This window comes from Cinclus cinclus, chromosome 10 (genome assembly GCF_963662255.1).
Source record: "Cinclus cinclus chromosome 10, bCinCin1.1, whole genome shotgun sequence".
NCBI classification, from domain to species: Eukaryota; Metazoa; Chordata; class Aves; order Passeriformes; family Cinclidae; genus Cinclus; species Cinclus cinclus.
In genome coordinates, this window is record NC_085055.1 from 12,333,069 (window position 1) to 12,343,769 (window position 10,701).

Consider the following 10,701-nt stretch of genomic DNA (forward strand, 5'->3'; position numbering starts at 1 on the left):
GCATTACCAAAAATTACAGTCTCAAAAAAAAAAGTGAGCTTTACAAAAGGTAAACTACTTCCATTAAGCTAGGCCAACAAAAAGTATTTTCTGAGAGTGTGCACCAAAATATTCTCAACCCAGTACATTCTTCTGTTGACAGTACCTCATCAACCAGCACTACTGTCATGACTATAAGGCTGCATGAGTTCTGCTCCCACACCTGTCAATGTTACATACAAGTGTTATCAGACTTTAGCTACATAGAAAATTCTGGCATTTAAGATACTATTTCTTCACAGATATTTATGCCAGCAGAGGACAACAGCAAGCCAGAAACTGAGACTACATTTGTTCCAAATGCAAGGTGCAGACTACACTAATTCAAAATACTTTGCTCTGAAACCAGAGCCAAAGACTTCCATGACCTGTTCCAGCAATGGACTTATGTGGAACAGCATCTCCAGCAGAGACAGCCACTATTTAACACATCAGACAGTCGCTACTGAAATGACCACAGGCTAAGAACTGGAGTTACAAATGCTACCAGCATACCAGTACCAGCTTAAGGCATAAAAATTCTCCATAATACATGCCTAATACATGTTGCAATTATGCCAACAGTCTCCCTATTGAAAACACTTGTCTCACTCTGGGGAAGGGATTTTGCTGGATAATGGAAAGGGTGGCAGAAGGAAGAGTGCTATGAGGATGACTCCATCTGCACACTACTGAGTAAGGACTCAGTCAGGCTGACAATACTGTAAGTTATTTTTCATTGTGCTCTCATCCTACAAAAGCCATGCAATATGTGTGGTGAAATTTGTGTGCTCCTATATTTTTGCCTGTTCTCTACTAAAGTTACTTCTCCTGGAGAAGACAAGTTCATAAGAAATGCAAATTATATTGCTAACAAAAATCGAGATTTGTAGATCAACTAAGGAAAATTAAGAAGTTAGGAGCACAACTAGACTTTCAACCAACTTAGACTGCACAACAGTGGCTCTCCAAGTGCTTCACTTCACTCAGACACATTACAACTGCCTCTGCTCCAGACATGGGCCCTTCACTACAGGTTGATCTCACCCAAGCAATACAAATTCATCACAGCAGTACAACTGTAACACAGCAGAAGCTAGGTTTCATCCATACACTGTTGATTTAAAGCCTGACTGTCCAAACTGGACTCAACACCATTACTCCTTACCACAACACAAGTCTTTGATATTGCCAGTATTAAGGTTATGTAGGCTGCCTCTAGCAATAAAGCACGGCTATGATGCAGGAGATTTAATGTCAGGGCCCTCTCTCAAAGCACTGTTTAAGGTTCTGAGGACCTCACCAAATGGACCTACTGAAGATAGGGCTAATCTAAAGAAAGCACTCTGCAAGACTGCATGTTTGACAGCCCTTTTATGTTTCCATTGGAATTACCAGTTGGTCTGAAAAGAACTTCTTGCTGGCTTTACCAGTTGGTCTGAAAAGAACTTCTTGCTGGCTTGTCAGATTTGGAGTACTGCTCTAGTGACAGAAGCACCACTTTCAGACAGCAGCACCCTTAGCCAAAGACTGCTCAAGCCAGTGGAATAACCCTTGAATTCACTGGGCTTTGGATCAAGCCTTCACAACTTAGTGACAACAGCAGACATGTTAAGAACCTTCCATGCCTCTAAGATGAAAATATATCCTGTTTGAGAAACAGACATAAGAAAAATTATCCCTCATCTTGGAGAAGAAAAAATCTCTAGCCAAAAGTAACAGGACTTTTCAGGAAATGAACCTGCACCCAAAAGTCACAGAGTTCAATAAATATTATTATGGGGTAAAGTCAGGCAGGTAATGCAACTTAACTGTACAATCTCCCCATTGGAGGCCAACCATTATCCCTGCCATTGACCTTTCAGCTCCTGCTATCTAATGCTACATTAAATGTAGCCTCCAGAAAATAAGCTCTTGCTATTGTTGAAGTAAAACACCATAGCAGATCTTAAGGGCAGAGTTCATAAGGGTAACTATACTTCTCTTCAATGATTTGGAGATATGGCAGCGAAATGAATAGATTAATTGAAGTGTTTTCACACATTCCAGTTACATTACAAATCAACTGCTGAACTAGAAGGATTAGCTGGATCCTTTGTTTTGCTGTGCAATCTACTGCAGATAATCAAAAGCGATTATAACAGCACATTAAAATAATGATACGTAAAACAGCATGGCTACACTTGCAGTTAGACTTTCCACTTTGCAATGCATCCATCCTCACTTAGGCTCCCTGTAGTGATGAATATATCACATTATGGGGACTGCAAACAGATCCTCAAAGCCAAAGGTGGACCTTTGTAACGGATGAGAAACACTATAGGATTATCATCTGAATCTAAAGCAGTAATCTGAAAGCTACTAAGGCTACTAAAATGAATGGAAATTCATCAGTGCTCTGCTAGGCTTAACTCACAGACATTGCTAACACGTAGTACCTCCACCATGGAGGCTTAGAACATCCTGACAGCACAAGAAAACTTCATTTGCAGAAGGCAGCATCCAAGAGAAGAAAGTAATCCAGAACACCATGTTTCCAAACCAATACAAGCACCACAGTTCCTACTATTCAAATCTGTACAAGATCTAAACTCGTGATACAATCAAGAGATTGACAAAAAGAATCCTGTATATTTCTCCCTCATTGGCTCAAACTTGACCTCAACTAAAACTAGAATCTTATGGAATGAGATGAAAGGGACATGAATAGTGAGTTTAGTCTGTTCTCCAACCTAAACCATGTACCATTCTTTCTAAATATACAAACTTGTTCTTTATGGCCACAAGTAGAGACTTCTCAAAGTACTACTTTAACTGTGAGAAATGTTAGAAACTTAATTGTGTTTTCCATGATGAAACTTAGTCTACTTCAACCTGCCCATCATGGCCACTGAAAACAGCATTTCCTTCTTACAAATCTTTTAAATACTTGAAATCGCTTACATTCCCCCTAAACTCCTCATCTCTTGCCAAAATAACTTGGATTTTCTTCCACATTTATGAAGCTGTTTCCTCGAACTCTGATCACTCACATTTGTCTACTCTGAACTCCTTCCAAGTGGTCCAAATTCTTCTTGAATCTTGGCACCCAAAACAGATGCTGTCTGCACAGACTGTACATCAACAGCAAATAAAGCCAATGGTTTTAAACTTTATGTCTCTCAGACAATACTCCTGCTTAAACATCCCAGTAAGATATTAGCCTTTTCTGCAAAATAGCATGACACTGACTCATATTTAACTTGTGATCCAGTACACCCCCAGGTCCTTTTTCTAGTAGCTAACCAGTTATTCCTCACCCAGCATTTCCGCAGCTGGCAATTCCTGCCTAAGTGCAGCACTCTGCATTTGTCCCTATTGAATGTCATACTATTTTTCAGGTTATTTTGAACTCTCACCATGTCCTCCAACACACAGTCCCTGGGAATTTAATAAGCACATTTAATCAGCCAGTTGACTAGTATTCTCATTAAAGGCAACGATACCCAGGAAAGAATCCTTCAACATAACTTCTCATTTTAACACTGAATTGTTACAGTTCTCCAGATAGGATCATCTACCCCCAGATCATGCCTCCACTTACTTATGAGGCCACTAAAATGAGGTAAACCTTTTAAAATCAATCAATTAATTCAGGAGACTAAACCTCCACTGCATCTGCTATAACCACTAAACTTTCTGCCCTGTAGTAAAAAGGTATCAAGACTTAAGACACAATTACTTTTCCTACAAATCAGTTCATGCTGCTGTATCTTCCAAGCACTTGAAAACAGCCTGTTTGCTTATTAATCTCAACTGATGGGAAAAGCTGAGACAAACTGAACTGTCAGACTGCAACTCTATTCTTCAGCTCTCTTCCTCTGTAACTGTCTGAAGACTCATCCTTTGCCACTCTTCTAGTACTTCTGAGCAGTTCTAGATAATATTTTTCAGTTGTTTTGAGAATTGTACAGTGAAACTTAACAGGACCAGTTAACGCAGAAACATGTAGTACACTGCAGTGTAAAATACTACCTTGTCACAAATATTCCTAAGACTAAGCGTCTGCATGACACTACGTGAAAGAAGACAAGAAAAATAGGCACTAAGCCCTTCAGATGTTCTGCACCTCCTGTATGTGCTGCCCATCAAACCAAGCAAGGCATTTCCCAGTCTTCCTACTGCTAACATACTCTTACAGGTAGCTGATTTCTACGTCTCTTGCCACGTGCCATTCCATCTCCACCATAGTCTTTGTGATACCTGCCCATACTAGTCTGTTACATATATTCTTCACAATGTGACTCGATTTTACACTCTACTTGTATTTTCTTCTTGCATCCCAAGTCAGTTAAGCTGCTCTTACTACTGTTTCTCAAAAGCCTTCTCATTACACTGTTCTCTTACCATTTAAAAGAATCAGTTGTGATTTCACAGCCATTGCCATTTATCACCTTTCATTTTGACATCTTCCACCTAAAATAAAATCTGAAGGAGCTGCCGTTTTTGTTACTGCATGGACCCTCTAAACTGAAAATATCACTGCCATATAACTCTCCTAAAGGTCAAAAAAGAAAGAGTTGGGTATTTTGATTTTGAAGGATGATCTTTTAGTCTTAAATACCACATTAAAAAAAATCTCAATCCAACTAAAAAGTAATGGACTTGCTACCAGTTCTACTACCACATCCTCTTCCAAAGAGCTGTTTAAGATGAACAATGCAATGCCACAAGTCTAATAAAGTAGATCCATAAAAAAAACCAGCAAAATTCTTTCAAATTAAAAACACAAACACACAATGAAAAAATGAAAATACAGAATGAATGTAAATGCAGATAATTCTGGTAAATTGAATAGGATTATGAATGTGATTGACACCGCACCACTTCAGAGCAATCAGCAAGATTCCATGGGCAGGGAGACCCCTTCCCAATCCCAACCTGCACACTCCATGAAGATGGTGCAGAAATCACACATTTTAGAAAAGAAGCAGCAAGACACAGAACTTCAACTTTTTGTGCAGATCACATCCATGACTCCTGAACAGAAACTGTGAATCACCATCCTTTTTTATTTAAGCCTGCTTTTCAGCTACCAAAAATTAAAGTTTACAGTTTTATTTCAATCAGGAATAAAGGTATCAGACTTGGAGCTGTAATACAGCTACAGTTTACTACAAAATTAACTTTTGTTCTCTGCTATGCAGATTATTTAACAAAGGAAGCAGCTTTTTTATGAATGAAAACTATTTTTAGTTTGTATTGTGTAACAGTGAAACATTTTAGCATTACTGTTACTTAAAACATTTTTTCAATGTTTTATTGTGAAATTAGGATTTTTGAACTAGGATTTGTCTTGTATGAACCTTCTAATGCTAATCATAGCCACATCCAAGCACTAGTCAGAATGTTGGGATTTTTTTCACTGGAAGTCCACAAAACCTACTTATCTGCACAATGACATGATTCCAGACCCAAAGCAGGTTTGACCATAATAGATGTCATGCTGTGGAGACCAGTAACCCCTGCCCCAAAAAAAACCCTGCACTTAAATACAAACTCAGTTCTCTAAGGCAATTCTTGTAGATATTCAAAAGATGAGCCTGAACACAAATGGCAGAACCACTTATTTTCACATTACAGTGATAAGGTATGGGCACTGAGTAAATTAAATCTAAGGAAACCCTTTTTTTTCTAGTTTCCAATACTCAAGAGTTCTAGGAGATTTAACTAAAAATCTTTGTTTCATAAGGCAATAAAGGAATGAAACATCTTCTCTCCATGCCAGATACCATCAGATTCTGTCCTGGGGTGACTTTATGATGCTGGTATGTCCACTGTCTGTCTACCACACAGACATTAAATAAGGAAGGTGTTACAACCAGGCTCCCTGGTCTGCAGTTAAAGATGCTTGAGCACAGCGCTCAACAGAGACATTTATCACAATAAAAGTAATAATTTCTACAATAGACCTTGGACAAGCTAAGTCAAAGTAATCCCCTGCTGCTGATTTCTGTTGTTTATAGAAATAAAGCGAACACTATCTGAAGGTTTCCAGTAAAAGGAACAATGGTGCCATGGTCAAAATGACTGATGAAAACCTGACCTTTCCATGTCAGTTCCCAGTTCTACTACTGATTTCCTCTATGACCTGGACACTTCACTTTGACCTGGCTTTAACAATATAAAGGTATTTTACTTCCACAGAATAAATGGAATTTGTCTTCATCCCACAGAAAATCAATGTCTTGTTGGCTGCTCTATACTCCACACAGAAAATAGTAGGATAGTACCTCCTCAAGGCAAATGGGAAAAAATAATCTGAGGGTTCCATGTCAATACAGAAATTTATTTCCTTTTTTAAAATAATTTATTAGGAACACAGCAAAATAGCTTGTCTGATGCACCATGCCTGTCACATGGCACAGTAGCAGAACAGGACTGAATCACAAAGTTTCTCAATCACTCAAACATCATGATGCAACTTCCCTTCCTGCTAGGCAGCCCCCACACTCCCTTGCAGACATTTCAAGCTTCCTGACCAGGCAGCTGGGACCTTTCAACTCTCTTTCCAGGTTAGGGATGAATTAGTTCCTACCCAATACCATGAGATCCTTCACAGACTAAAAGGAAATGAAAAAGAAATACAGCAACAGATGCCTGATCCTAGAAGACAACTAATAAAAAATTTAAGGGGGGAGAGTAAAATGAAATCAAAATCTAGACAGCACTTCAGAAAGACACCAAGCAGAGCTTAGAACAGTCCCACTGCTCCTGGGAAGTATTTGGGAAGGCAGCAGCTGCTGTCCAGCAGCTCTGCTGGAGTCTGCCGAACTGCTCAAGGCTCTTTCACTATTTACACCTCCTTGTGTCACAGACAGTAAGCCTTGGCCAAGGTTAACAAAAAGATCTCCCTTATTTTCTGAAGCACTTTAAAAACTGATAACCTTGGAGCACATTAATTTTTCATAGCTGACCTAGGTGCTCACACTGGAACACTCAATGTAGCCAGAAGCCAGTGTTCTTTCCCACAAGTGACTACACCAACAATAAATGGCATTTTTGTTTCACTAAGTCATGTTAATGATACGCTTCTAAGAAGTCAGGAGGGTTAGACCAGTACCAATAAATTTCCAAGTCAGCTGTACAGTTCAAAGTTTACACAGTGCATTTTCTTTAAACTTTGTGAAACTGTACTTGTAATCAGCCAACAAGAAAAAGCAGCTAACAAAAGCAGCAGTACATAGCCATCAGTGTCATGCCAAATACCAAGACAAACATTTCCTCAGTAGATGTCTAATAAAGATACACTGCTGTCACTCATGACACTGATACATGGACATTAAGTTTATGAGGACCACACTTACACCATAGAGTAAATTTAAATAATGTCAAAAAAGCTGCTTCTCACGAGATCAAGAAAATCAATATTCTACAAGATGTAACAGTGTTGTACACTTTTACCCAAGAGGTAAAAGTAGCAATTCTTTCACACATGATGGAACTGACGGCCGAAAAATATTGCTAACCTGTCTGAAGAGCCAGTGTGTGGACAAATCTCATACATACAACAGCTGAGTCACCTACAACAACAAAAAAACAAAAAACAAAAACAAAAAACAAAAAACAAAAACAGTCAGAGTAATGAATTGGCTAAATGAAACATAATCTTGATTGCCCTTGCTAAGGGCATATACCATACAATTCCAGTGAGTGCATACTGCAAAGAAAACACATTAACGAATTCTAACTCGGCAACCTCAGAAGAGGAAGCAGTCAGAGAGCGTGGCCAGACAACTATCAGCACTCATGTTAGAACAGTTTAGTTAACTATCTCCCACTGCTGGAGGCTATGCTATCTCAGCTTCTTGAAGGGCTCCAAAAGCCTCTTCCAACTACAGCACCTGCAGGGATACACTGATCCCAGCAGGCAAGCCAGAACACTGATGGTAGCACCAAGTTTTCACAGCGAGTACTGTAGATACTCAAGTTTTTCTTTCCTTAAGTATAAATTCTGTTAAGGTTCTCAGTGTTTAATTCACCTAGTAGCTGTTCATCCCTGAACAGGCATAAACAGGCCTCCTCTTAGGGATGACGCAGTAGTTGCCAGAGGTGCTCGCAGTGCGAGATCCCCGTCTCCACAGCTCAGCTGATAGAAAAGTCTTCTATAACCTTTGTCAGCAGCGGGAGAATGCACTGACTCATGTGCTGAAAAAAGGATGAGACGCACTGAGTCCTCATCTTGGGCTGCGAAAGTTTCTCTTTGGTACACGATCACCAGCATTCCCCACCGACCCCGCCACTGCAGAACACGCTGACGTGTGCCGAGGCAGCGGAACGCGCCGTGTTCGGTAACTGGGACCACCGGCAGAACTGGGGGCCAGGCTGAGAGGACGGAGAAAGCGACACGGGAGAGCTGCCCGAGCTGCCGAGGGGGCCCCGACAGCCCCGGGTGGCCCCTGGGCACCGCGGGGGGGCGGCCCGGCCGCTGGGCCAGCGCCGCACGTGTCCGGACACCGGCGGCCGCGACACGCCGCGCGCCCGCGCTCCGGCCACGCGCGCCCCTTCCCCGGGCAGCGGGGCCGCCCCGGCCGCGGGACCCGCTGCACGGCACCGGCTCCGCCACAACCCCCGCGCCCGCGCCGGGCCGCCCCTCGGGGGCTGCGGCGGGCGGAGGAGCGCCCGGCGGGGATGGAGGGCGCTGCGGGCGGGCGGACGGCCACGCCGCGCTCGGCGCGGCGGAGATTGCGGGCGCCGCCGGAGGCCCGCGGACCCTCCCTCACCTGCCGGGCCGGGCCGGGCCGTGCCGTGCCCGCGGCCCCACGGCCCCACTCACCGGCGGCCTCAGCGCAGCCCCATCGCCGGCGGGGCGGGCGCGGGACCGGCGCGGGACCGGCGCTCCCCCCCCACCCCGCCCGCCGCGCGCGCCGCTGCGGCTGCCTCGCGAGGCGCGAGCGGATCCGCCGCCAACCGGCTGCACGCGCCGGCCGCGCTGGGCGGGGCGGGGCGGGGCGGGGCGGGCGCGGAAGTGACGGCGGCGCGGCACGCGCCCAACCCGCCCCGCGCCGGAAGAGGGGGTGTCGCGCGGGGCCGGGGGGCGGGGCTTCGGCGGGAGGGGCGGGGCGGAGGAGCACGTGGGGACGCGGCTGTGGGGGACGTGGATGTGAAGGGGCATGGATGTGAGGGGACATGGATGCGGGGGGACATGGGACAGGGATGGCAATGGATGTTGGGCTGCAGGACCTCACCTCAGGGTGGGAGCGGAGGCTCCCAGGGTCCCCCAGGCCACAGGGTGTCCTGCAGGCACTGGCGGCTGGGTGTTTCCCAAAACTGCTACACAGCAGACATCAACGTGGAGTCAGGTCCAGCTCTGCCAGTTATCCTCCACCATTACCTCCAGTCCTCCATTGTCATGGGATGGGAAACAACACCAGAACAAGACCTTTGCAGCTGTTGTTGGGGGATTTGGCTCCCTCCAGCACCGGGGAACACCATGGTGGGATTGACAGGCTACCAAGGCACCAGATGAGCAGCTCTGCACATCTCACTCAGTGTGACCACTAGGTATGTTACATAGTGGTGAGGGGTGGGGGGAATCACCTCAGGGAAATCCCCATAAGGCATGAGTGCCCTGGGGCACTGCTCAGGGGCTCCATCACAAACCCCAGCTCAGGTGTTGGACACAACCCCCTCCCCACAGTGGGTGACTGCTCTTCTCCTCAGCCTGACAGAAGTGACTAGGGATGTTTCCTATTGTCCTATCTACACCTGCTTTTAAGAACCCATCCCTGCTTCTGTCAACTGTCTGCTCAATTTTGAAGAGTACTGCAAACCACTTAGAGGATTTGTAAACCACAAAAGGATTTGTATTTATTTTCACATAGTACCATTTTTTCCAGTAGTTCTTCTCCACTGCAGATGAAGGGAGCCATTGACTGATACATCCCATTGCATGCAACCCCAGCAGTGACTGAACAGGGGTTACAGCCACCTGGCAGAACATCACATCACCCCAGCACCATTCTGGGCTTCCTGCAACAGCTCCAGTGACCCCACAGCTCTGGGGTGAGTCAGCCCAGCATGGGAATCCAGCAGGAAATTCTGACAGTGAAAAGAAAAAGACACAGTTTTCTGTTGGCCTGGTGAGTTGATTCACTCATGTGACTGCTGTTTAAGGGAATGAGAGGAAAAGGAGAAACAAAACTGCCCCTTTTGGCAGCCACCCACACATCAGGCATAATCCTGAGCAGCTCTGACTCAAATCAGATGGACGCCTTCCTCTACTCGAAAAAACCCTAAAAACATCTATTTTCTGTTAATGTGCTAACTCTACTGTCACAGTTCTTTTCTGTGTTGACTGCACACATCATTGACCACCTCACCACTCTTGCCAAAGGCTGGTGTCAGCCTGGCCAAGCTTCTGTCCCTGCTTACCTGGGACACACCAGTTACTGGTTTTATGCATGACTCAACAGTTACTTCCCCTGATTCTCTGGAAATTCAGTGATACAGTATTTACTGAGAAATCAGTACTAAGAGTTCAGTGAACTTCTCAGGCAACCCTTAAAATACTTTCACATTACAGTTTTGAAGATGGGTATTAACCAGTAGTTTTCATTTACTCTGGTAACTTGTGAAAGACCATGTGAAATACCTCCAATTAAATATGGTGACACTATTCTGTCAATTTTCTAAACAAAGAAC